We start from the raw sequence: 24,529 nt of genomic DNA, 5'->3' as shown, positions 1-24,529 counted from the left end.
CGAGGGGTTGACCAAACTAAAGTAAACCTGTTTAACCCGTGTATCGCTATCGAGTACACACTAGGTTCAACCGGAGCGAAAGCGCCAGCAATGTTGGCGTTTCGCCTCTATCGAAACGCGGCTGCCGAGTTCGGATTCGGCTCAGTATACGAGCGCCTTAATCGACATACAACTACAATGTAAATAAGAAAAATTAAGGGGCACTTTGGCGATCTAAAGTGTGCGAGGCGAAATCCTTTCTGCGCTCACTTTGGCTGCTTCTGTTGCTGACCGAATGCAGTTTACCTATAAAAGACTGCCCCTGTGTTGTTGACTTCTTTGACTTTATCTACGCGTCAAGCGCATGCGCAGTAGCGGCGGGCGATGTCTAGGATTCGAATTTCTAAGGATTGCGGAAATATAAATTGCTAGTTCCTAATTAATGACGAATTTCTAAATAATGATTACTTACTAATGAATAATGACTAATTATTAGGGAATGACAAACACTAATCACTAATTATTTAGTAATTTCTAAAAGTATATGAGTAATAGCATATTATGCCATTAATGATGTCACAAGGATTATTGACAGCTATAGTGTGACAGATTTCGCAGACGGACGGACGCACGGACAGCGATGAGCCACTAAATGCTTTAGCCTTAAAATTGGTTATGAGGCAAGGAAATTCGCAATAACTATCTCTCTACTCGGTGGACACTTCAAGCGCGCCGTAAGGGAAGGGAGTAAGGTGGGATTGAAAGCGCATAGAGAGAAAGAGGAATGAGCTAGCTTTGACAACATTGCAGGCTATGCATGAAAAAGAGTGTAGAGAGAACATGGCGCGGAGACGAAAGAAACAGCAGCTATAAACACAGTATGAGGAGTTTTTTCACTTGAGAAACAGTTTGGGCTATGTATTTTGATAAAAAATTGTCTGACCACCTCAAGCGTCGCTTCTCGGATGGGGTGTGCATTTTTCCCTTTTGAACATTGCAAGCATTAGTCACAAAATATGCAGCACACCAGACGGACTTGTATGCGCTCAATAAGAAAGCGTTTGGTAGGAAGAAATAAGCACAGCTGGTTGTTCTGTCACATTTTACAGCCAGATGGTGCAGTTTTGTATTTGCAAGAGTGCAAGCGCTCACGTTTGATAAGGAGGCGTCTGTCTGAAATTAAAACCAAACAGTAACTACACGACCACACTATATCAATAGCAGCAGTTGTCGCCTATACATTCGATCCGGTATTTATGTTCCTGTACAGTGGCCATCTATCGAAAAGGGACCTCCCCCTCGGGACTACCATTGCCATTAAATATGGCGGCCACCCATTCGGACGCAGAATGTTCGAAGCGTCAATGGCTTGGCATGTTATAAGGATAAAACGACTAATTGAGATGAAGCTCAAAATGTGTGTGGGATTCGCAACGACGATATTTCCGCACGAAAACCCTGCATTCCTAACACCTTGAGACGGCCATTACAACCAAACCGTTTGTGGCCTGGTGTTTGATGTCGTCAAGCCATTCCGAGTGTTGTTATGAGCACGTTTTTAAAATTGATCAACTCGTATTTCGAGGAAATACGCCGGATATACCGAAGGTGGCTCTAAATCGCCATGGTAGTGCAAAATGCATAAGGTAGATGGCACTGCTTTTGTCTTGAAAGGATGATTCCTGAAGGGGAACATCCGCGGATGCTTACATTTGTTCATCACCGATGTAATCACTTGAAGCTCCCGTAGCTAAAGCACTTAGATTGAACACTGAGCCACTGCGTTGTGTTTACGCTCAGTGCATGACCGTTTTGTGTTCTGAATTTACATTTTGTGCCTGAATCGGTATTGGCAATGTCTGTGTGCTCTGTCCAGGACTTTAAAATGTCTGTAACCCTGTCTAAACTTTGAATCGGTCAGTCAGTGCATCTTCCGCACCCAGTGCATTTTGCGCACCCAGTAGTGTCAAGGAATTATGCTTGTGCGTGGTTTGAGTGTTAATAATTGTAATAATTGTTTTTTGGGGAAGGGAAAAGGCCCAGTACCTGTCTCATATATTGTTCGACACGAACCGCGCCATAAGGGAAGGGATAGAGGAGGGAGTGAACCTGTAAACGCAACGTCACATCTACCATTGTTTTGATGTCCTCAATAACAAGAATGAAAATTGGCTTAGAGGAAAGGAAATGACGCAGTAACTTTCTTATTCATATCGGAGGACACCCGTATGGCGCTCAGTGGCGGCAGTGAAAAGAAAGAAGGAAGAAAGAGATGATAACCCGCCGCGGTGGGTCAGTGGTTAGGGCGCTCGACTACTGATCCGGAGTTCCCGGGTTCGAACCCGACTGCGGCGGCTGCGTTTTTATGGAGGAAAAACGCTAAGGCGCCCGTGTGCTGTGCGATGTCAGTGCACGTAAAGATCCCCAGGTGGTCGAAATTATTCCGGAGCCCTCCACTACGGCACCTCCTACTTCCTTTCTTCTTTCACTCCCTCCCTTGTCCCTTCCCGTACGGCGCGGTTCAGGTGTCCTAAGATATCGGAGACAGATACTGCGCCATTTCCTTTCCCCAAAACCAATTATTATTATTATTAAGAAAGAGATGCCGCTGTGGAGGTCTCCAGGATAATTTGGACTACCTGTGGGTCTTTAACGTGCACTGACATCGCACAGCTCACGGGCACCTTTTGCGTTTCGCCTTCATCCAAACGCGGCCACTGCGGTGGGGTTCGAACCTGGGTACTCCGGCTTAGAAGACGAGAGCCCTGACCACTGAGCCGCCACGACAAGTGACGTCTTCAATAATAAATTACCTTTTCCTGTTTATCGTTGGCATCGCGATGGTTTGAAATTTGTGCACAATAGTCGACAACCTCCATAGCCCCAACTGAAGCCAGCCAGTCTACTGAAGCGATGATGCGCACGAGAGGCACTCCGCAAGGAGTAGCCTTATCCCCGATTCTCTTGAAAATAGCAATCATCAATCTCCCACTCCTTGTTCGTCAAGCACAGGGCGTGCGGCACACCCTGCACGTGGATGATATTGCTGTCTGGACCTCCAGGGGAACTATGGAAATGAGTGAAGACCAGGTACAGCCACGGCAACGGCAGTACACAGATATGCAGGGGCATGTGAGCTAACAGGCTCATCGGAAAACTCGGAACTCCCAGTCTGCCATGAACGGAAGAAAAGAGACACCATTGGCATCTACACCGAGGACAACTCATCAAGGAATTTGAGGAGGTGGTGGCTGCAGGGGGAGAGCCATTTTTTTGCACAACTTTTGTGGTCGGAAAAAAAAAGTTTCCAGCTCAAAGGTAGAGGAAGAAGATCTTAGGGGGGGTGGGGGTGGCACGAACGGCGCATCGTGTAGCTGCGCACGGGAGACACAGCTGTAGAAAAAAGAGTAAAAAAAGCGCTTCGCGGAGTAGGGGTTGTTAGCACGTTGTCTTAAAAAGGGCACGTCCGGGAGATGAGTTGGGGACATGGTGCAAGAATACTGAGGTGCTGAAACTGCGCCCGCTGGAGCGTCCCGATTATGATCGGCCGCGGCGGAGCGCACCTTGCAGTTCGGCTGCAAGCCGGCAGATTGCGCCGATGTTAGCGGGCCCAGTTAAGCGGTTCTGGCGCCTTGAGACTCCTCTGCCCAAACTCGATTTTCGAAGTGGTGGCGTGAATTGAATTCTAAACGCAATAGAAATTCGTTGCTTGAAATTAAAATTAGTTGTGGCAGTCCTAAAATTTTGTTTGCATGAAATTATCTTGTACAAAGCAGTTATTGGTACGGGCTCGGTTGAGCAGCACTCGAATCTCATTCACGTTTCGCTTCCTCGCTCAATTCATGTTTCATTCGATGTAATCATAGACCTAAGCATAATGAACATAAGTGGGGGTCCTCGTGCCCCTTTCTGCTCACAAGGGCAGAAAATTACTTCACCGGAAAGTTTTTGCTTCACGCTTATCGTTGCTTCTTCACTCTTCATCAAGACCGTTCAAACATTTTTTTCGTTGAGTGAATAATTTTCAGGATGAAGATCACCAACTAGTAAGGCGCGGCTATTTACGATTCAAGTTTTAGGTAAAAACTTTCTCACGTTGGAAATATATCAGACGGGATGAAAGGGCGCGTCCGATCATGGACCATAACCTAACACGAAAGGTTGAGAAAAGGGCATTTTTATTCCGATTCAAATTATCATAGAACGGGCATAATTTTAAATAAGCTCCTTTCCGCGGAAGGCTAAATGGCGATGCAATGTATTTGTTCAATCACCATTAAGTGCCAGACATGGCATCAGAGTGCCAGAGTCAGAGTCAAGATGCTGTCCTTTAGCAGCTGGTTCCAAGGCTTTTTCTGGATCTGCAGGCATCACAGCAGGCAAGGAAGCTTGGAGAGGCTGCATCGCACCGTTGTAGTCCACTTTTGGCCGACGTAGCTTGGATGCTTACGTAGGCTTCCTCTTCCGGGAAGTTCCTATGTCTCTCTGGCTGCGGGAGGTACTCAGGACAGTTCGCAAATAATGTAGGAACTGCAGCTCTGCAAACCACGGGCCACTTTTCCGCGTAAAGTAGCACTCTTCCATCGAGCTCCGTGTAATAATATATGCCCGGGTTATCGCGTCCTCTGCAAAATGCTCGGCGCAGATATGGTCAGTGGGTATATAACGTCAGGTCTGCCCTGGGAATCGCACGGCGCCACTTTTCCAAACGAACATTGCTGGACGGAGCTTTGAATAATTGCACACGCTCCGCACATGTCCGGTAGCCCAAATTGCAGTTCGGCACGAAGCACTTTCTTCCCATTCCGCAGCACTCATATGCTTTGGGCTATTCTCCCGACGATAGCGAAACGCAAGGTCTAGCTACAAAATAAAATTTGCTAAAAACTGCACAGCAGCTCAGCCGCACACTCCGAAATGCGCCAAAAACACGTGCGCTGCGCCGCGCCACGCCGGACCAAGCCGTCCAAGAGGGCACGCCTTTCGCAGCACCCTCCACAGCGCCCTCTAAAGTTAGCGACCGGTTTCTATGGCATTCCTTTCCCCTTCCCCGAACATATTGTGGCAGCGAGCGGACGGCGCTCTCGCAAGCGGCGGGGGAGAGTGTCAACACCTCAGTATGTTAGTCTTACACAGTGGTTTGGGAGATACGAGACTTCAAAAGAGAGAGTGGACGGGGGCCGAAACATGTGTAAGAGGTTTGGAATTCTCGGAGAATGAGACATAAGCAGTTTTCAAGGCAAGGGTGTGGAATAGGTGGAAGCGTCAAAGTATTCTTGCAAAGCAGCAGGAGAAGCATCATAAAACAATAAATAAAATATTATGCAAGCAAATTCGCATACGGGACATGTGGCGAACAAGCTAGGTTACCTTGCGTCTAACACCATTTGTCAGTAGATTTAGTCGCTGGTCGTCGAATTACGTTCCAACTTTTTGTTGGTGTGGAAATTTCACGCAAAGAGCTAAAAAACAAAAACGTGTTGAATTGTGGGTCAAAACTATTTCCGATGCTTTTCATCAACAAAGGAATTGATCGAAAGCAAAAAAAAATAATTTTCGAGCAAATAGGTAAAGAGGCCAATAAGAGCTATAGCCCCCAAAGCAAATTCCGCAACAGAACAATAAAATGCACAAAAAGCAACATTTTGAAACAATACTATTTGCAGAAAAGGAAGGAAAAAGCAAATCGAAAAACACAGGGCAAGGCGCGATCACAGGGAACGACGTAGGGAAACGTAGGAATCTCTTACCGCGTTGTCGCGTGCGTTGATGAAGCATCGTACTAATATTTTGAGCGTGCGCAACTTATAATTGTAAATTACGAGGCCACTGCTTCGGTTCTGGACGTTACCATAATTGCGCAAAAATTCGGCTTAGGGAATGCACTTGCACTAAGTTAATACGTTTGATTTAGAATCTCCATTACGCAGACACCTACTGCGCAGTGTGGAAGTGAATTCTCTAGAGTGAAGCAAAAAAGCGCCTTTTTATTTTAAAAATGTATGAAATGAAAGTCCTTTTATTTTTTGTTTTACACGGAAACCATATTTAGCTGGTTTACAGAAACTCGCTCAGGCAGAGCGTGCAAGAACTCTTTCAAACACATAAATTCTATGACAAATAGGCGAATTATTATGCCCAAAAATCGGACAAAGGCGACAGCTTGAGCTCAGTCTGTGCACTTCTCAAAAAGTGCATAATATTTTTTATTAGCGGCTTGGCTAAGCCATATATAGTTACACTAATTATTACAACTGGGTCATGCCAACGCGCATTCGTTAATTACTAAATTTACGAGACATTCTAAAGGAAATTTTAGTGGTTAGTTGCAGCGAACGGGCCGAACAAAAGTCGATGGCAGCAGCACCATTGCTATACAGCGAGCGAATGCGTTTGGAATGCTTTCAAATGAGTTTGGAAATAGTCTCGAAGCACCTTAGAACTCAACTGATCAGCGACGGAGCCCGCGGCAGACGTCGCCGCACCGCGCCTCACGGCGTCGACATATACTCCTTTAGTTCCTCCTGCACAAGAGCTCCCTCTGCCGGCGCGGTCTGCTGAGAGCTTTGGTTTCAATGAGCTTTTTTTCATAACTATCCTTCATCTCCGACTGCGCATTCGGAAAATATTCGTTGTTTATCTAACTTCGTGCATAAGCTACGAAAGTTTTCGGTATGAAACAATGAATAAACTTCAAATTTTGAAGTCGCACAAGTCCAGCCCTGAAGCTCGAACGAGTTTTAGCACGTTGGAACATTATAATCTGCCGAGATGGTACTCGAAAATAAAATGAATCTTCTACCCAGTGCAATGGATGGTACAGTGTTCACCAACATCTGCCATATACTTTTAACGCTGGATAAGGGGGCAAGCCAAGGCCAATATAGCCAGGTTTCGATAATCGCTTAGCCAATTCTGGCAAAGATCTGGAGAACTCTGGCTAACATGGCCCACGATAGCCAGATTTCGAAAATGGCTGAGCCAATTCTGACAAAATGTGGGAGAACTCTGGCTAACATGACCTACGATATTCAGGTGTTGAAAATGGCTTAGCCAATTCTGGCAGAGTGGGATGACTATGGGTAACATGGCCCATGATAGCCATGATTTGTGATGGTACAGCCATTATCAGATGCTCGTTGGCAACTCTGGGCCTACTTAAGGCCATGCTTTGCCAGTGGCTTTCTAATATTGGCCCGCTGTCATGTGCTACCTTGGGAAGAAAGAGATGCCGCTGTGGAGGTCTCCGGGATAATTTAGACCACCTGTGGATCTTTAACCTGCAGTGACACCACACAGCTCACGGGCACCGTTTGCGTTTCGCGTCCCTCAAAACGCGGCCGCCGCGGTAGGGTTGGAACCCGGGCACTCCGGCTTTGTAGACGAAAGCCCTGACCACTGAGCCGCCACGGCGGGTGACATCTTCAATAAAAACTTATCTTTTTCTGTTTATCTTTGGCATCGCGATGACTTGAAATTTGTGCACAATAGTCGAACAACCTCCTGAGCACCAATTGAGGCCAGCCAGTCTTCTGAAGCGAAGATGCGCACGCGAGGCACTCCGCAAGGAGCTTCCCTATAGCCACTTCTCTTGAAATAGAAGTCATCAATCTCCCACACACGGTTCGTCAAGTACAGCGCGTGCGGCACGCCCTGTACATGGACGATATTGCCGTCTGGACCTCCACGGGAACTATGGGAATGACTGAAGACCGGCTACAGCCACGGCAACGGCAGTGCATAAATATGCAGGGTATGTGGGATAACAGACTCATCGGAAAACTCGGAACTGCTAGTCTGCCCTCAACGGAAGAATCAAGACACCGATGGCATCTACGCAGAGAACAACCTCATCAAGGAAGTTGAGACTACAAGATAATGGGTCTCTACGCCTATAACAAGGAAAACAACCTGCTTACGTTTCATAAAGTGCGCCTTGTGAGCCAGGAAGTCGCCAGGGTAATAGCCAGAATAACGAGAGAGAAAAGAGGGATACTGGGAAAGCGTATTCTCGTACTCATGCAAGCATTGTTCGTAAGCCGCGTCGTATACGAAACACCTTGTTTATGCCTGAAGGAGCCGGGTATCAAAAACCTTGGCGTTTTAATCAGAGCCGCCTAGAAGAAGGCCCGGGGCCGCCTTCTTGCGACAGCGACGGGCTGCCTCTTACGGTTGGGGCTCAGCAACAAGGCAGACGAGCTTGTTGAGACGCGCCTCTTAGTAAAAGTGGTCCTGCCCTCCACTACTCACATGGGCCGATGAGTCCTCAACAAAAATTGGTAGTGGCTTAAGTTGGTTAACCATGGAATTCAGTGCAAAGCTATCATGGAATTCAGTGAAAAGCAATCACGCGTCCTAAGCTTCCGAGGCTTGTCGATTACAGCGCTGCTACACTCTCGCGACAGCTGTTTTGTATATACCCACGCGACCACGTTCCTTTGACGTGGTATCACATGGTCGTACGATACCCCCACCCCCGATTATCATGTGGCACGTCACCCCATCGGATGTTCCTAATGTGAAAAATCAACCCAAATATCCAGTGTCAAAGGTTCAAGGTCAAAGGGGAACTATAGGTCATGGGTAAGGGTCAGGGTTCAAGATTTCGACACCATAACTGTACCATATATAGTGATATATGGCTATTCTTTTTAGGACTGAAGGTCGTTCAAGGTCTTTGTGCTGCTCACCCGAAGACTTTTACTAAGCGTAGAGAAGCTTTTCGCTTCATATACAAACTGATACCCCTTACATTTAGGCACAAAAACAACATCCAAGTCTCATGGAGAGGACCATTCAAGGCTACCGCACTAACAAAGAATATGCACCCCGATTTCCATCAAGCAAGACGAGTGCCACGAGCCGAATCTATCAAAAAAACTCTAGGGCTTGCGCGAGGGCTTGCTCTTCGTTGATGATGCGGGCCCCGAGCAGCGAATGATGGCCATCGTGGTAGTGCACCAAAATCAAAACGTGGACGGACTCATACTGTCTAGCGAGAACGCTGTAACATACACTACGTCAACATACATTATTACACATTGGCATACAACGCATCACAGTTACCTTAAGGCCAGGAAGCAGTTCTAACAAGAAAATAAGTCAAGACAGTTACATGGCAGCTGCCACCAATACATCAACGTCTACTATGGGTATCTGATCGCAAGCGCACCCAAAAGAACAAGAGCGCACACGGCTCATTCCCAGCATTTCTCCCGCAAGCACCCACCACTACTCTCGTGGAACCCCCTTCTCCAATACTAACTTACGAGCACACCTACACACTTCAGCTATTAAGTCTGGCACGCCGGGTCTAACATCACCTAGCTAAGAGACCAGACAAAGACGGAGACCTTCCCCTCCTGTAAGCTTCGTGCAAGCAATGAATAAATTATTGAATGAGTGAATAATTCCATCAATCAATCAATAAATCAATCAATCCATCAATCGATCGATCAGTAAATGAATAAATCGATCGATTGATCAATCAATCAATTTTTCCTTCCCTCCTGCTTACCTACCCAGCCGCATACCCACCACCCACGTACCCACCGACTTGCCGAACTCTATACCAGCCTGCCAGCCTACATGCGTGCGTGCTTGCCTAAGAGCAATTCGAAACGTAGATATGTATGCGTCCGAGGGGATAGTTTATGGTGGTTTAACGTCCCAATGCGACTCAGGCTAAGAGGGACACTGTAGTGAAGGGCTTCGGAAATTTCGGCCACCTGGGGTTCTTTAATGTGCAGTGAAAGCGAGAATTGATCTTGTCAGATGTGGACCACAATCGATGGCTAATCATAATTCGGCCTGCCCGACATGATGACCCCCAAATTTGGCCAGGGCCACCCTCGAAATTGGACGTTAAGAGACCGATAACAAGCACATTTGGTGCGGGAAATAACGCGGGTACTTACATCAAAGTCGCAAGCAAGACGAAGAAATGGGTTTGGGCAGGCAATGTAATGCGAAAGTAAGATAACCGCCGGTCTATAAGGGTAACGGAGTAGATTCCAGAGCATTTAAGTGCAGCAGAGGGCGGCAGAAAGTTAGGTGAGCGGATGAGATTAAGAAGTTTGCGGGGATACGGTGGCCGTAGCTGGCAAACGACAGGTTTAATTGAAGAGACACGGAAGAGGCTTTTGCCCTGCAATGGGCGTAGATAGGTCGATAATTGATGATGATGATGATGTCCAATAATTTCAGCAACATGGTGATCTATATCGTCCACAGACATCGCATAAGACACGGGCCTCATCTGCGTTTCGGCTCCGTCGGAACGCTGGCGCCACATTCGGGTTGAGTTCAAACCCAGAAACTACGGCTCACTATCTAGTAATATAACCACTGAGGTACTATGGCGTGTGGCCGTGAGAGATGAGATGAAGTACGGAGTGAAAGGGAGAAACTGGCGCTGTGGCGGGTGGCTCCGGATTATTTTAGGCAAGCTGAGCTTACTTAACGTGCACAAAGATCACACAAAATACACGGGTCTTTTCCATTTCGCATCAATCCAGGCGCGGCTCTTGAAAACGGTAACTCGCCGCAATTGCTCAGTGGTAAGGAGCTCTGCTACTGAGCCGGAGTTCCTGGGTTCAAGCCCGGCCACGGCGGCCGCGTTGGGATGAAGGTGAAACGGAAAGGCGCCCGTGTGCTGTGCGATGCCAGTGCACGCTAAAGACCTCCAGGTAGTCGAATTTATTGCGGAGCTCTCCACTACGGCAGTTCTTCCTTTCGCCTTTTACTCTCACAATTAGCCTTTCCTTATTGCGCGGTTCGGGTGTCCATCGAGATATGCGAGACAGTTAGCGCGTCATTTTCTCAAAAATCAATATTCAACACAAGATAGAAGCCCCGTCCTCAGGCGCAGCAGCTCTGTGGTCGCAAGAGGAGGAGGAGGAGGGAAAAAGGCCGCTGCCATCTGGAAGCCGTTGAAGTAACGAGCGTTAGCTGTTTGGTTTACTAGATGAAGAAAGCGAAGAAGAACGCACCGCTCGTCTCGAGAAACGGAATGTAATACCCTTTGAAACGGGGTGAATTGCTACCATGCTCGGCTACCCCTTCCGTATGAGCGCTCTCCACCGACGAATATCCTTTATTGCTGGTACCAAAACCCAACCGACTGAGACGCCTGTCCAAGGATTAGACGAGTTCCCAGAGTTCGAGTTTGATGTTGTTGCTTTACACAACAATAACGCTAAGAGACCTTAGTCCAGCAAGAAACCAATGTCCATTGCGTGCGAGTTCGTTATTCGACCTCTAGCAAAAAGTGTCCATGTTCCTGAGCGACCGGACCCCATCCAGACTCGATGGCAAGGGGGACTCTCATAAGCATAAGTGACAAAAAACCATCTACTGCGGCCAAGAGTGTGTCCCCGTCGGCATCTTTTATCGATGTTGTAAGTAAGTGCGTTGCGCAAAATAACGAGCTCAAAAGTCAAGGTATGTCTGAACTTCTACATGTTTTTTGGGGGCCCTGCGTTCATATATTCTAGCGATGGCGCCTGACAACCTCAAGAACTTCCTACAGCTGGTGCTTTCTTTTGAGTCCCTAATTAGCACCTTCGCAGCGAACTTCCTTGCGATCTAATATGGATGGGGTTAAACCTCGTGGATCTAATATGCACCGAAAAATTCCGCTTATATTGGAGTGCAAATGCACTAGAATCTGAAGTCGGTTCGATGCACTAAAACTATTCTTGAAAGAGCCTTGTTCCAGTATTGGCTTTGTCAGAATCTGGCCTGCCAAGCGGGAGATGTTTGACTGGATAATTCAACCATGAAACCAGCAGCATAAAGTTATTTCTTGCAAGAAGTTCCGCGCTTTACATGAAAAGAGAAATTCCACATGTTTCTCTAAGCGTTACCGATCTTTGCACGGATGATATTAAGGTTGCGGCTGTGAGAATAGGGCTCGAACCGTTTCTCTTGCATCCGTGTACGTGTCCCCGAGGAAGAAGGTAGCATTGGATTTGTTTCTACAGGAGCTCTGCGACCGCTGCCCAGCTCCTCGAATCATCTGCGATAATTTCAACGCTCATCATGCCGCCTGGGGTGACAGGAACACGTATTCTCGTGTACGCAAACTCGTAGACGTTATTGACAGTTTGTACCTGTGTGTTGCCAATGACGGAAGCCCCATTATCTTGCAGCCTCCAGTCTCAGCGACAGCTATAGACCTGACACTGCATTCACCTGACGTCCGCGTGAGGTGGTCAACAACGCCTAACCGCATGGGAAATGATCACTATCCGACTTTTGTGTTTGCTGCCGACTTTCGTATGTATGGTCCTAAAATTAGCAATGTGGTCAACTGGGACAAGTACTGAGAGCACCTAAAACGTGTTTGTGGTAATTTTAATAATATTAATATTATTTGCTTCTGAGGGAAAGGAAATTGCGCAAAATCTGTCATATATTGTTGGACACCTGAACTGCGACGTAAGGGAGGGGATAAAGGGGGCATAAAAGAAGAAAGGAAGAAATAGGTGCCGTAGTGGAGGGCTCCGGAATCAATTCGACCACCTGGGGATCTTTAACGTGCACTGACATCGCACAGCACATGGGCGCCTTAGCGTTTTGCCTCCATAAAAAAGCAGCAGCCGCGGACGGGTCCGAACCCGTGAACTCCGGATCCGTAGCCGAGTGCCCTAACCACTGAGACTCCATAGCGGGTGGTGATGTTATTGACAAAATGATTTCTAGTAAGTAGGCAGCAACTATGGCAGCCAAGCTACCTGATCATTTTCTGGCCCCGGATATAAAACTCGGGAACCTTTGCGCAGCGAGAAGAGCGGAGCGCCAACACATGCAAAAGAAGAACGACAGGGAACTAAAGACCACCTTCAATAGGCTGAATCCTGCCATTATATGGCACACAAGCAAGCTGTACAGGTCGCAATCGGCCTCATTCTGCGCAACCCTGACTGTGTTCTCATCGATGACGAGAATATGGCGAGTTATTGACAGCCTTGCTGGAGAATCTCGCGCTTCGAAGCCTTTTGAAGCTCTTGCAATACGCAAGGAAAAACCTATTGCGTGCTTGGCAGAGGAATTTGCAGACGCACTCGCACGTGCTAATTCTACAATAGATATATATACACCACCTGCTGCCTCCAGGTCTATCATGGACGTCCTGTTCACGATTCGTGAGCTTCATACAGTGCTCAGTGGCCTGCAGTGCCGGTTTGCACCAGGTCCAGATGGCATCACCAATAAAATGCAGAATAATCTTCCCTTGGAACTCGGAAAAAGCTTCTCAACTTCATCAATCGAGTTTGGGAGACTGGCGATGTTCCTCCGTCATGTAAGGTGGCACATGTAGTTCCAGTACTGAAGCCTGGCAAAGACATGACAGACCTTGCCTCGCATTGCGCTGTGTCATTGGACTCCTATGTAGCTAAGTTGATAGAGAAGCTGGTAAATGAACGCTCATCGTGGTGGCTTGAGGACAGCAAGGCACTGCCAACAAGTTTGACAGGATTCGTCGAGGTCTTAGTGCCCAAGATAGCGTCTTAGTCTTGGTGAGTCACATTGAACACCAGAGAGCTTCCGGCCTTTCCACCTTAGCCATTTTTCGTTACGTTGCGAAAGTTTACCACTACGTGCTTCAGAACTCAATTCTAAACTGTTTGCAAGGCATGGGCATACAGGGCCATATCTCAAGATTAATTTACAAGTTTGTAAGTGATCGCGTGGTTCGTGTACGGTTAGGGAGTACCTTAAGCACTGAAAGGGTTCTATCACGAGGTGTGCCTCAAGAAGTGCTCTTTGCCCCACGCTCTTTAACGTCATAATGGCTGGTTTTCCCAATTCGTTGCAAAAAAATTGCAGGCCAGTGCGTATGTCAATACATACTGACGACATCTGTATTAGGATTACTGGCTACCAACACAAACGGCTGATAGCTCGGCAGGCTCTTCTCCCGGCACATGCTTACCTTCAAGGTGTGGGATTGTCTTTTTCAGTAGAAAAATCTCACTTTGTTCTATTTCCAGGTGTAGGAAGACGTCAAGCGCGGTTGAAGATTGACCTCGGTCACTCTTGCCTCCGTCAATTATACCACACGCGTTTCCTGGGCGTCATTACTGACTCCCGTCTACAGTGGCGAAAAGCTGTAGATGCTATTGTTTCATCTATATCTTCGCGTCTCAATGTGATCCATAGAATTGCACGCGAGCGATGAGAAACCATCCTTCTTTAATTGTCAGACCTCATGAAGCGCTTGTGGTCAGTCGCATAATGTATAAATTATCTTTAATTTCCCCCTCGGCATCACGTCTTGAACGTCTCGAATTTGTCCACTGAAAGAGCCTAATAAGAGCCATTGGAGTTCCTCAGGCGGATGCGAACAAGGCAGTACTTCATGAGTCTATATCGAAACATCTTAGCCTTGTCGTTTCTCAGAGACTACTAATGCATCTTGGCCGCCTAGGAGAGATCAGAAGGCAAAGAAAACGGTTGAAACCCCCCTGGTCTTCTCCGACCCTCGACGGTAAGGTCACAATCTCCATGTGAGCGCAAAGAGAAGCTCTCCTTTGGCAGTTACGCGTTCGCTCGTACTTCAACATTTGGAAACAGAGTATGCTCGTCATCTTCACATTCTCACGGATGGTTCGAGGTGGCAGAAGAGGCCGCGATAGCGCTAGCACTCGCGCAGCCCAAAGTGGGAAGAATTGTCACTGACTCGCAAAAGGCGTATAACAGTTACAGAAAGGGGTGGGTGTCCCTTGCAGCACTAGGAATTCTCAAAAGTAAACGCGACGTTCCTGAAAGGAAAGTTGAGTTGATATGGACACCGGCTCACTCTGGGCTGGAGGGCAACGAACTTGCCCACCAGTTCGCCTGAGAGATGGAATACCGGGCAGAGGAAGGTGAGCCACAGTCCATTATTACTTATAAGGACATTACGAACTATTACAAGGCGGAGAGGCGACGTTACCCTGATCCTCACAAATCGCTTACCACAGAACAGCAAGCGATCTACAGGCAGACACAGGCAGGATCCTTCCTGCACCCTTACCTTCAAAACAAGATGTACCCGGAAAGGTACGGAAGGAATGTGATTTCTGCAAGGCGCAGTTAGGCACACTCCAACATGTCATTGGAGTATGCAAATTCAACAAGGAAATCCCCCACCTCTTACCTGCCCCCTACTCCACCCCATCCCTCACCCTCCCTTACCGAGCGATGGGAGACCTTGCTAACCAGCCCCGCTGTGGAAGACCAGCTCGTCCTGATCTCCAGGGGCCAGGCGGCTAGGGAACCATATGGGTCCGGTGAAGAGAGAACCACTCCCATCGATGGCATCTAAGGAGACGTCGAGCTTGAATCAATAAAGTTGTTTCTCTCTATATATCTCTGGACAAGGTCAAACAAGCTAGCGCAGCGACGTTTCGCATTCCTTCTTTGAACTGTAAGTTGTCCGTACGCTTTACGGCTTTCGTATCCTCCACAACGGCTGAAAGTATTACTATTGAGGTGACTTTACGGAAGTTAGGGTCTTGTTCGGCTCAACCTGCTCTCATTCTGACTGATTCAAAATCTGCCCTTCAGAGGTTAGAGCGCGGATTCCTACTGATGCCTTGTGTATAGGCTCTCTGCGCTTGGTGCAGTATATTCACAGCAGAGGCTTTACTCTTTATTTCCAATGGATTCCCTCTCACATAGGAGTCAACGGTAATGAGGTGGCAGACAATCTCGCCCATAAAGCTCTCTCAAGGAATCAACCATAAAAAGTGCCTCAAGATGGAAAAAGTCTCGATAGGAAAACGGCGCTTGATAATTTCAGTACCCTGTGGAGTGCGCCCCACAAGCCATGTGTCACCAAGAGACTGAGAAGATCCCAGCCGACTCTACTACATCAAATTCTCACGGGCTCTGCTCGCACTCCTGCCTGGATGCATAAGACGGGCATAGCATCGTATCCGCTCTGTTCTTTATGTGGTGTGTGCAGTGATATCGAACATTATATTATGTACTGCCCAGAGTACAACGCGGAAAGGTATGTGATGTTCGCTTCCTTCAAGAAAGCAGGAACCCGTCACAGTACAGTTCAGGACATTGTCTACCCTGGTAGAAACCACACATGCTGAAGGGAGGCTGCATGCCTTCTTTTAACATTGCTGCAGGACACGGATCTTGCTTCTAAATGGTGACAGCAGGAACGGACTATGGCCTAATGTGATTGAATGTGTGCGTAGATGGTGTCTTCTGGAGTAGACCTCGTTATACTGTGAGTGAATGTGTGTAGGGATTGTGGCACTACAATGGCTATGTTGTTTTGTGGCCGAATATGTGCATAGACGGTCATTTCTGTAGCGGAATGTGATGTGGGCTGTGTGGAGTGATTATGTACATGGAGGGTGACTGCAGGAGAGGAATGTGTGCTATTATAAAAGACTGTGCGCATAGCAGGGTAGATGCGACAGGCTTTAGGACATTATTATAGAAGGGACGCTACGTTGTAACAATAGCCGGCAGAATAAGCAAGGCTAATCCCACCTGTAGCATTCGAAGCCTCAAGTCTACTCAGCTCACAGCGAAAATGAAAATTTGTTTTGGGTGAAAGGAAATGGGGCAGTACCTGTTTCATATCTCGGTGGACACCTGATCAGCACCGTAAGGAAATGGAGAAAGGAGGGACTGAGACAAGAAAGGAAGAGGTGTCGTAGTGGATGGATCCGGAATATTGTCGACCACCTGGGGATCTATAACGTGCACTGACATAGTAAACGGGTGCCTTTGCATTTTTCCTTCATCGGAACGCGGCCGCCGAGGTTGGGCCCTAACCTTGGTACTCCGGATAAGTAGCCGAGCACCCTCACTGCTGAGCCACCGCTGCAGGTGAAGACTAAATAAGGCGGTAGTAGTGGTTTTTTATTAAAATAATAGTAAAAAGGAAGGAAAAGATTTTTGCCAGCCCCTGCACCTGACATCGATACTGAAGCACCTGAGCTGGGACAGCGGAAATTAAGGACAGCAGGCAGAATGGAGAAATGAAATGAAAGTGGTGAGGGGACAGGAAGAGAGGATAGGGGGAGAAGTAATATGTACAAACTATTTACACAATAAGAAATGTGTCCAGGTTGTGCGCGTGATTAGTTAATTTTAGAGGAATTAAAAACACCTGCACAGCCCTGTGTTTGCTACAACTGGAGTGGGGCGTCCAGTTATTAATCTTTCAAGGTAAAACTTGCGGAGCGTTCGGTCACTGCGTGTAACTACCTGACGGAGAACAGACGGGACGTCAAGCCCGCGTGTTCGAGGAATGCACAGAGGCTCACCAAAGTTTGCTCACGAGTGCTCGCACTGCACCGCGGCCACAATAGCATCTGGATGGAGTTTGGTAGTATGCGTTGCGCCCTATAGGCCGCGAGCATATCGCGACGAGCATCGGCGAACGAGTCTCAGTGAAGGAGCAGGTGTTCTAGTGTTTCCACTGCGCCGCATTCGTCACACGCATCACTTGTCGCGATTCCGTGACGCACCCGTCGTTCCCCGGGCCACACGCAGCCAATGCGCGCGCGGAGGATCATTGCACGTTGTGACCGTGTAAGTGCGCGACAGCCGGTGATACTGTCGATGCGCTCACCTCCTGCGATGCGTGGGTTCGGGTGCTGCCTTCGGAGATGGTCGTGGATGGCCGCGCGCACGTCCTCCAGCGCAAGGGGCAGATCGCTGGCAGGTAGTTGGTGTGCAGCGGTCGCGAGGTCGTCAGCTTCTTCGTTGCCGGCGATGCCGCAGTGACCGGGCACCCACTGTGCACTCACGGTACATCCTCTCTGCGCGAGGCGCTCGATGCGCGAGCGAATTTCCCGCACTAGTGGGGTACCGCGGCCGTTAGGTTGCAGGCGGCTGAGGGTGGTGCGGGAGTCGCACAGCAGAGCACTCCTGGGGGGCGGAGGGCCGAGGGTGAGCAGCAGGTCCAGCCCGAGCCGGATCCCCATCAACTCCGCCGTGGTGGAGGAGCCCAGGAAGGTTGCGTGTTGCTGGTTGTGCAGTCGCAGGGCGGGGATGATAGGCGCCGCAGCAAGGGAGTAGTGGTCGCGGTCCACTGAGCCGTCGGTATACACGAGGAGATGGTCCTGGAGCTCCTCGTGTATGACGGCTCTGGCGGGCTGCTGAACAGCACAGAGAGGTGTGCTCCGCTTTCCCGCAATGCCGACGATCTCTCGCTGTACCTCCGACGCAGCAGGCCAGGGTGCGCAGGAGCCGTAGGGGGGTGGGCCTTGTGTCAATTGGTCATACTCGAGCAGCGCCGCGCCTATTCGTGAGCGCGGGTGGGAGCGCATAAGCTGCAGCAGCGAGCCGCCGTCCTGCGCGGTGAAGCCGGTCGATGTGGTTCAGTGCCCTGCGCGCTGGTTGGAGCTCAAGTGGCCACGCTCCTGCCTCGGCCAACGTTGCGGCGCACTGCGAGCGGGACGAGCGGCAGTGCATTGAGCACTTCCCAAATCTGCGGCATTTTATAGCCGCAGCGCTGCTTGCTGGGAGATGCCCTGGCCTCGAGCGGTGATCCGGCGGCGGTGATCCTCTTCATCTGCAGACAAGCCTTGGTCGCCGCGGGGCAGAAGGAAAGGCGCCAGTCGATGTCCTGGCCAAGGTACCGCACCGATTTACGCCAAGGAACCAGAGTCCCGTCCAGTGACAGTGGCGCGAAGTGCGCGCGCGAGCGCGAAACGCAAGCCATAGCCACCGATTTGTCCGCGCTAAGCGACAGACCAAGGCCACGCAAGCTGGCATCGATTGCAGTTAGGGCTTTCTGAAGGCACTCGCGCACGCGGAACGCCTCGCCCGGTAGTCCCCGGCACCACAGAGCTATGTCGTCTGCATATATGGACATGTACACAAAGTGTCGGCCGCTCATGGGGAGGGAGGCTGGCACCACTGACATGGCCACATTAAAAGAAATGATAAGAGAGAGCCCTGGAGCACGCCCATGTCCACCGGGCGAGGCTTAAAGAGCTTACCCCCTACTCGTACGCGCATGGTGCGCCCGCTCAGGAAGCCATGAACATATCCAAAAGGCGCCCGCTCACACCAGCTTCCTCAAGCACAGCGAGAATTGGTGCGCGGTGAACGTTGTCAGAAGCGCCCTAGACGTCAAGTAGTAGCAGCAGCGTGACCTGGCCTGCCGCCCTGGCATGCTCCTGCGCCTTAACAACGTCCGATATAAAATCAGCCGTGCACCGCGTTCCACGGAAAGCTGTCTGCCGCTCGTCAAACAAATCAGCCTCCACAGCCCGCTCGTTCAGCCGCTGCAACATCATATGCTCCATGAGCTTACCTGCCGCCAATGTAATGCCACTGGCCAGTATCCGCTCAGCTCCGTAGGTGGGTTCCCTGGCTTTCGGATGGGACAAACGACCGTGGTTCGCCAATCCTCCGGTAACTCCCCGCGTTTCCACACCAGGTTGGCCTGCTGCAGGAGGATCTTTCGTTGCTGCACATCCAGGTTTCGCAGCATCTGGTATGTCACCCCGTCCTGTCCGTGCGCCGAGTGGCAGCGGTAGCGCTGCAGCTCATTGTTCAGTTCCGCCGCGGTGAACGGCGCATCACATAGACCTTCCGAGACGACGGGCGAGGGACTGGCATCGCTTCTGGGGCTCTCAGGAGCAGCTATGGTAGCTGCGTTTGCGGGGCTGGGCGACGCGAACCGATCGGAAAACCGCTCTGCCAACTCTTCAATCCTGAGCCCGCTGGAGATTGCGAGGGCAGCCAGCGGTTGACGGTTTGCCTGTGGTTCGGTGATGCGCCGCAGGGTGTCAAACAGCCTCCGCGAGCTGACATCTTCCTCCATCCATTGGCATAATGAAGCCCACTGCCGGCGGTATAGATTGTTGGCGTGGCGGCGCGCTGTCGCATCCAAGCGGTTGTAGACAGTCCAATCGGCAGCTCTGTCAGTCCGTCGCGCCCGTCGCTCTGCGCGATCTCTCTTCTCGCGCAGATTGAGCATCTTCATATCAGGTGTGGGCTGCCCTACCCTTACTTCTGCTCGTTGGGTGGATGCGAGAGCGCTCCGGTCTAGACTTGAAAAGAAATCTGTGCCAGTGGCCGCCGCCTAGTCGACATCTCGCCTGAACGCACTCCAGTTGGCAATGGAGTAGGCACGTTTGGGGCGCGCCTCCAACGCAGTGGGTTCGATTAGTATGGAGTAATGATCCGAGCCCCAGAGATATGGTGATCGGCGCCATGTCGCCTCGATGCCTCTGGATGCGAAGGCAGCGGCGATGCATGAGCCGGTTGTTCCGCGTCGTCGAAAAATGGGCTCGCTGGTGGTCAACGGTGTGAGTCCCAGCTGCGTTGCTGCGTTGTGCAGGTCGTCTCCACGTGCAGAGTGGCGCGCAGTGCCCAACGCACTATGGTGGGCGTTAAAATCACCACAAGAGATTTGGCGCGGGGCACAGCACGAAGACACAGGACGAAAACACAGCGCGTTCCACGCGACAGCTGGACGCACATAACCACTGGCCACCGACGTGTCAACACCACCGACGCGCACTGTCACCAACACGCACTCCTGGGCGAGGGTGTGCTGGACGTCCTGCCGCACGTATATCGCGCTCCTTGAATTCCCGGGGCGATGAGATGTGTCACAACTGGGCACTGCGGCAGAGGTGGGCTCATCACACGTGGTGGCTGAGTGGTAGCCAATGTAGCCAGGTAGCTGCATCTGGGGCTCCCCGTCATGTGAACATACGTACGTCTCCTGCAGCGCGATAACTTCTGGCGAATCCTGTGCGATGAGAAATCGCATTTCGGCATACCGCGGTACAAGCGAGGGCACGTTCCACTGCAGGATGGATGGTAGGCGGGAGGGAGTCCAGCGGCTAGCCATCATGCTGTCTTATCTGTGCGGGAGCACCCGCTGCTTCTAAGCAAGCCCGGTGCCCGTCGGTACCCTCCGGAAAAAGTGCGCTGAGGGCGCGCAACGCCAGCTTCAGGGGCGCGATCTCCGCATCCGGTGCGTCAGGGGGCTGGCCATGAGAAGCGGTCGCAGGCTCGGGCCGCTCTGTACGTGACGCCGGGCAACCGGATCGCCGCTGCCGCTGCCGGCGTTGCCGTTGCTTCGGTGGCTGCCGCTTCTGTGGTGTTCCCCTGACGGCCTGCGCATAAGAAAGCGCGCGCGGCGTCTGGTGATGTTGCTGGGCTGGGGCGCTGTTTCAGCCTGCACGACAGATCGGACAACCCGCCTGGACATCGGTGCCATTGATGTGGCCATTAAATTGGCCACGTGACGCTCTCGATGCCAGTGCGGGCACGCTGGGTCAATGGCGGCGTGCCGCCTCCCGCAGTTAATGCAGCGGGGCTTGCTCGCGCAGGTACCAGGCTCGTACAGTTGGCCGCAGCGCTTGCATTGGGCAGGAGCTCGACACACCTCAGTGGCATGGCCCAGACTGGCGCACTTGGCACACTGGAGCGGCCGGGGACGGCAGGGGCTGACCGCGAGCCTGCGATTGAATATGATGATGAACGCCGGTGGTGTCGGCGCCGCAAAACGGAGAGCGAGTGTGCTGCCCGACCGAGACACCGACACCATCGGCACCGTTGACTCCGCCGCCGCTAGCAGCTCCTCCGCCGTCCTGCGCCCGTCCACTCCGAAAACCAGGCCGGAGCTTTGGTTCCGAGGAGGAGGCGCCTTGGCGCAGACCGGCACGCCGCGGATGACGGCTGTGGATAGCAGGGCCTGGAGAGCATCGCTGCTTTCCGCGTCCACTGACACCACATTCCGCCGCATGTTTACCCGGACGGCGAGGACACCCGGGCGGGATCCGATCTCCTCGGCCAACTCCCAGCCATGTTCCCTGGTGAAGGCGGTTCCTCGGTTCGCCGGCCGAAACAGCAACCGCCCCATCAGACTGGACGGGACCTCCACGGCAGCCGCGGCTCGCTCCAGGGCAGCTCTCCGACGCAGCTGTGCCTTGGCAGTGATGGTGCGCCACGGGACCAGGCTGGCCCCAGCATCAGCGTCGCCGCTGTCTGCGGCGCATTGCTGCGGTGCGCCGCGGAGATGGGTGCGCTCGCTGCCAGCAGACGAAGCCCCAGCCGCAGCCTGGTCTCGTGCGGCGGGATTTGGTGAGGTCGCACTCGGTTTTCTTCCGGACACCGTCGCCCCAACAGCAACAGCAGCAGCATCCGCAGCAGGCTGGAGGTGGGCTCCATGGGGCTCGTGCTGGGCAGGCCCTGCTCCTTCGAGTGTGGAGGGAGAGGGCACAGTAACGGAACAGTGACATCACTCGTCAGAAATGAGCACTAAGTTTAACTGATGATATTGCTTTAACCAAGCCGCGAAAGAAAAAGTATACATTAATAGTTCAGTGCAATGTTCATATGAGGCACTTCTGGTCCTAGAGTGGAAATGGCCAACTCAAGAGCTATACAAAAATTGTGAAGTCGTGTAGGTGGGACACTAGTGTCCGCTTTTGCCACATAAATAGTTAAAGGCGATGGTATCAGTTAAAGGCTTTCTTTTTTCAAGTATTACTTTGCGTGACCCCCCATATCTACATTTCTATTCTCTCCAAATTTGGTACTATGTGCAGAAAAGTTTTCTTTTGTGAGCCCATGTTCATAAGCCGTTTATGGTACTTATAACAGGCTGCATTAAAGCAGTTGAGATACCAAATTTTATCTGTATATTCACTTTTTGCAATGATGCACAGCACATAAGAAGATATGGACAATCATGTGAATTGTGCCAACAAACGACAATAACAATAATTTTTCTCTCACGCTGTTACGGTTTCAACAGGTGAACAATGGATGTGACGTCACAGATCATTTGATGTTACGTGAGGCATACAAAAACTGCAGTATTGTCACTGCTTTCGTCGTTTGAATTTGTAGCAACTGTTATGCAAGCCTAACCCGCTGAAATGGTTCAGTGGTTTGAGTGCTACTGAGCCGGAATGCTCGAACTCGAACGCGGCCACGACATCTGCGTTCCAGCACATGTGCTGCACATTGTCAGTGCCCAAAGATCCGAAGAACACTGGAAATATTGCGGAGCCCTGCACTACGGCACCTCTTTTCCTTGCTTCTTTCACTCTCACCTTCCTGCCTTCCCTCATGGCACATTCAGTTGCCCACAGTGCCATTTCCTTTCCTCAAAAACCACTAAACACAAGCATGTACAAGAGTTCAAATCGCAAAAAAAGAACAAGCAGCAATTATAATGCCGTTTCTGCATGACTTGCACATCCTTAAATAGTCTTTGGCTTAGCAGCAGCCGTTCGGTTGTTGAAAGTGAAACAGCTTGAGAAAAATACTCACTTAGAAATTGTTCTGGATTCTACACTGTGCCTCATGCACAGTATTGTGCTCCAGTCTAGAGAAACAAAGAACGCATTCAAACATTTGGTGTGTCTACTCTTTTAAAGGTGCAGTCAGGTGAATTGGTTCATTTTCTGAATATGTAGAATTAAACGGGACTGCTCGAGAACCACATGTCCTTGTTGTTTTTTGTCCACTTCTTTAGAGCTGTTATATCCTGCATTTATATCAGGCCGTGTATGACATTCCTGTTTTGCATTCTTTGCATGTTTATACACTCAAGCACACAAAACGAATACTACCTGGCTGTGAAACAATCATTTTGTCTTGTGCTGTGCAGTGGCACAAAAGTGAAAGTCATGATCAATTTTGTGTCATCTGCAAAATAGGATCAAGGTTAGAGACGAAGGAATCTTACAAGAAGTATCAGTCATTTTATTACATGGTAGTAAGCATATGTACCAGACATGCTAACAGTTTTTTTTTTCTGTACAATTTTCAGGTTGGTTAGCAGGAGTGCCAGCAAAAACTGTCGTGCACAACATCCGAGTAAGCACAAGTGGATCAAGCACACGGATAAAACTTGTGACCAATAAGGACCTCCGTAACATTGCAGATAAGCTTAGGATTGGCAAAGAAGAGCAGAGAGATCCAGATCATTTTAAAAGTGTTGACTTAAGGGTGGAAGAAATGAGGGCGGAAAATGAGTCACCACTGTTGTATTAAATGAAGAAGGGTGACCCCAACAGTCATGATAGTGACTTTGAGCTAGCGTTATTGACATTCCCACAACGAGAGTTACTTTCTAAATTGGGAACAGAGAAACTGCGCATTGACTCCACCTATGGCAAAAACAAGTACAAATTTTAACTGACACCCTGCTCACAATATCTCAAGATAGATCTGGTATCCCGTGTGCCTATGTGTTTTCAAAAAGGTGAACATGGGCACCACGGTGAGGTTTTTGAGGCAAAGAAAAAAAACAAACACAGTACAGTGTCAGGAATTTATGCCTGACAATGCCCCTATTTATGGCAATGCATGGGAGCAGGTGGCGGGTACCTTGAAGAGTTGACTGCTTTGCAGGTGGCATGTGGTGAACAACTGGAGTACGCGCCTGAATACAGTCACAAATAAGGACTGCAGGGGTACAATAAGGAGCATGCTAAACACTCTGATGAAGTCCACAGATGAGACAGAGTTTCTACAGTTCCTCCCTGCATTTCTAGGCATTCATGCCAAAGAGCAGCAACTTAATCACCTTGCTCCAAAGGAGCTG

The sequence above is a fragment of the Amblyomma americanum genome, chromosome 7 (genome assembly GCF_052857255.1).
Source record: "Amblyomma americanum isolate KBUSLIRL-KWMA chromosome 7, ASM5285725v1, whole genome shotgun sequence".
Lineage (NCBI taxonomy): Eukaryota > Metazoa > Arthropoda > Arachnida > Ixodida > Ixodidae > Amblyomma > Amblyomma americanum.
This window is presented reverse-complemented; position numbering follows the sequence as displayed.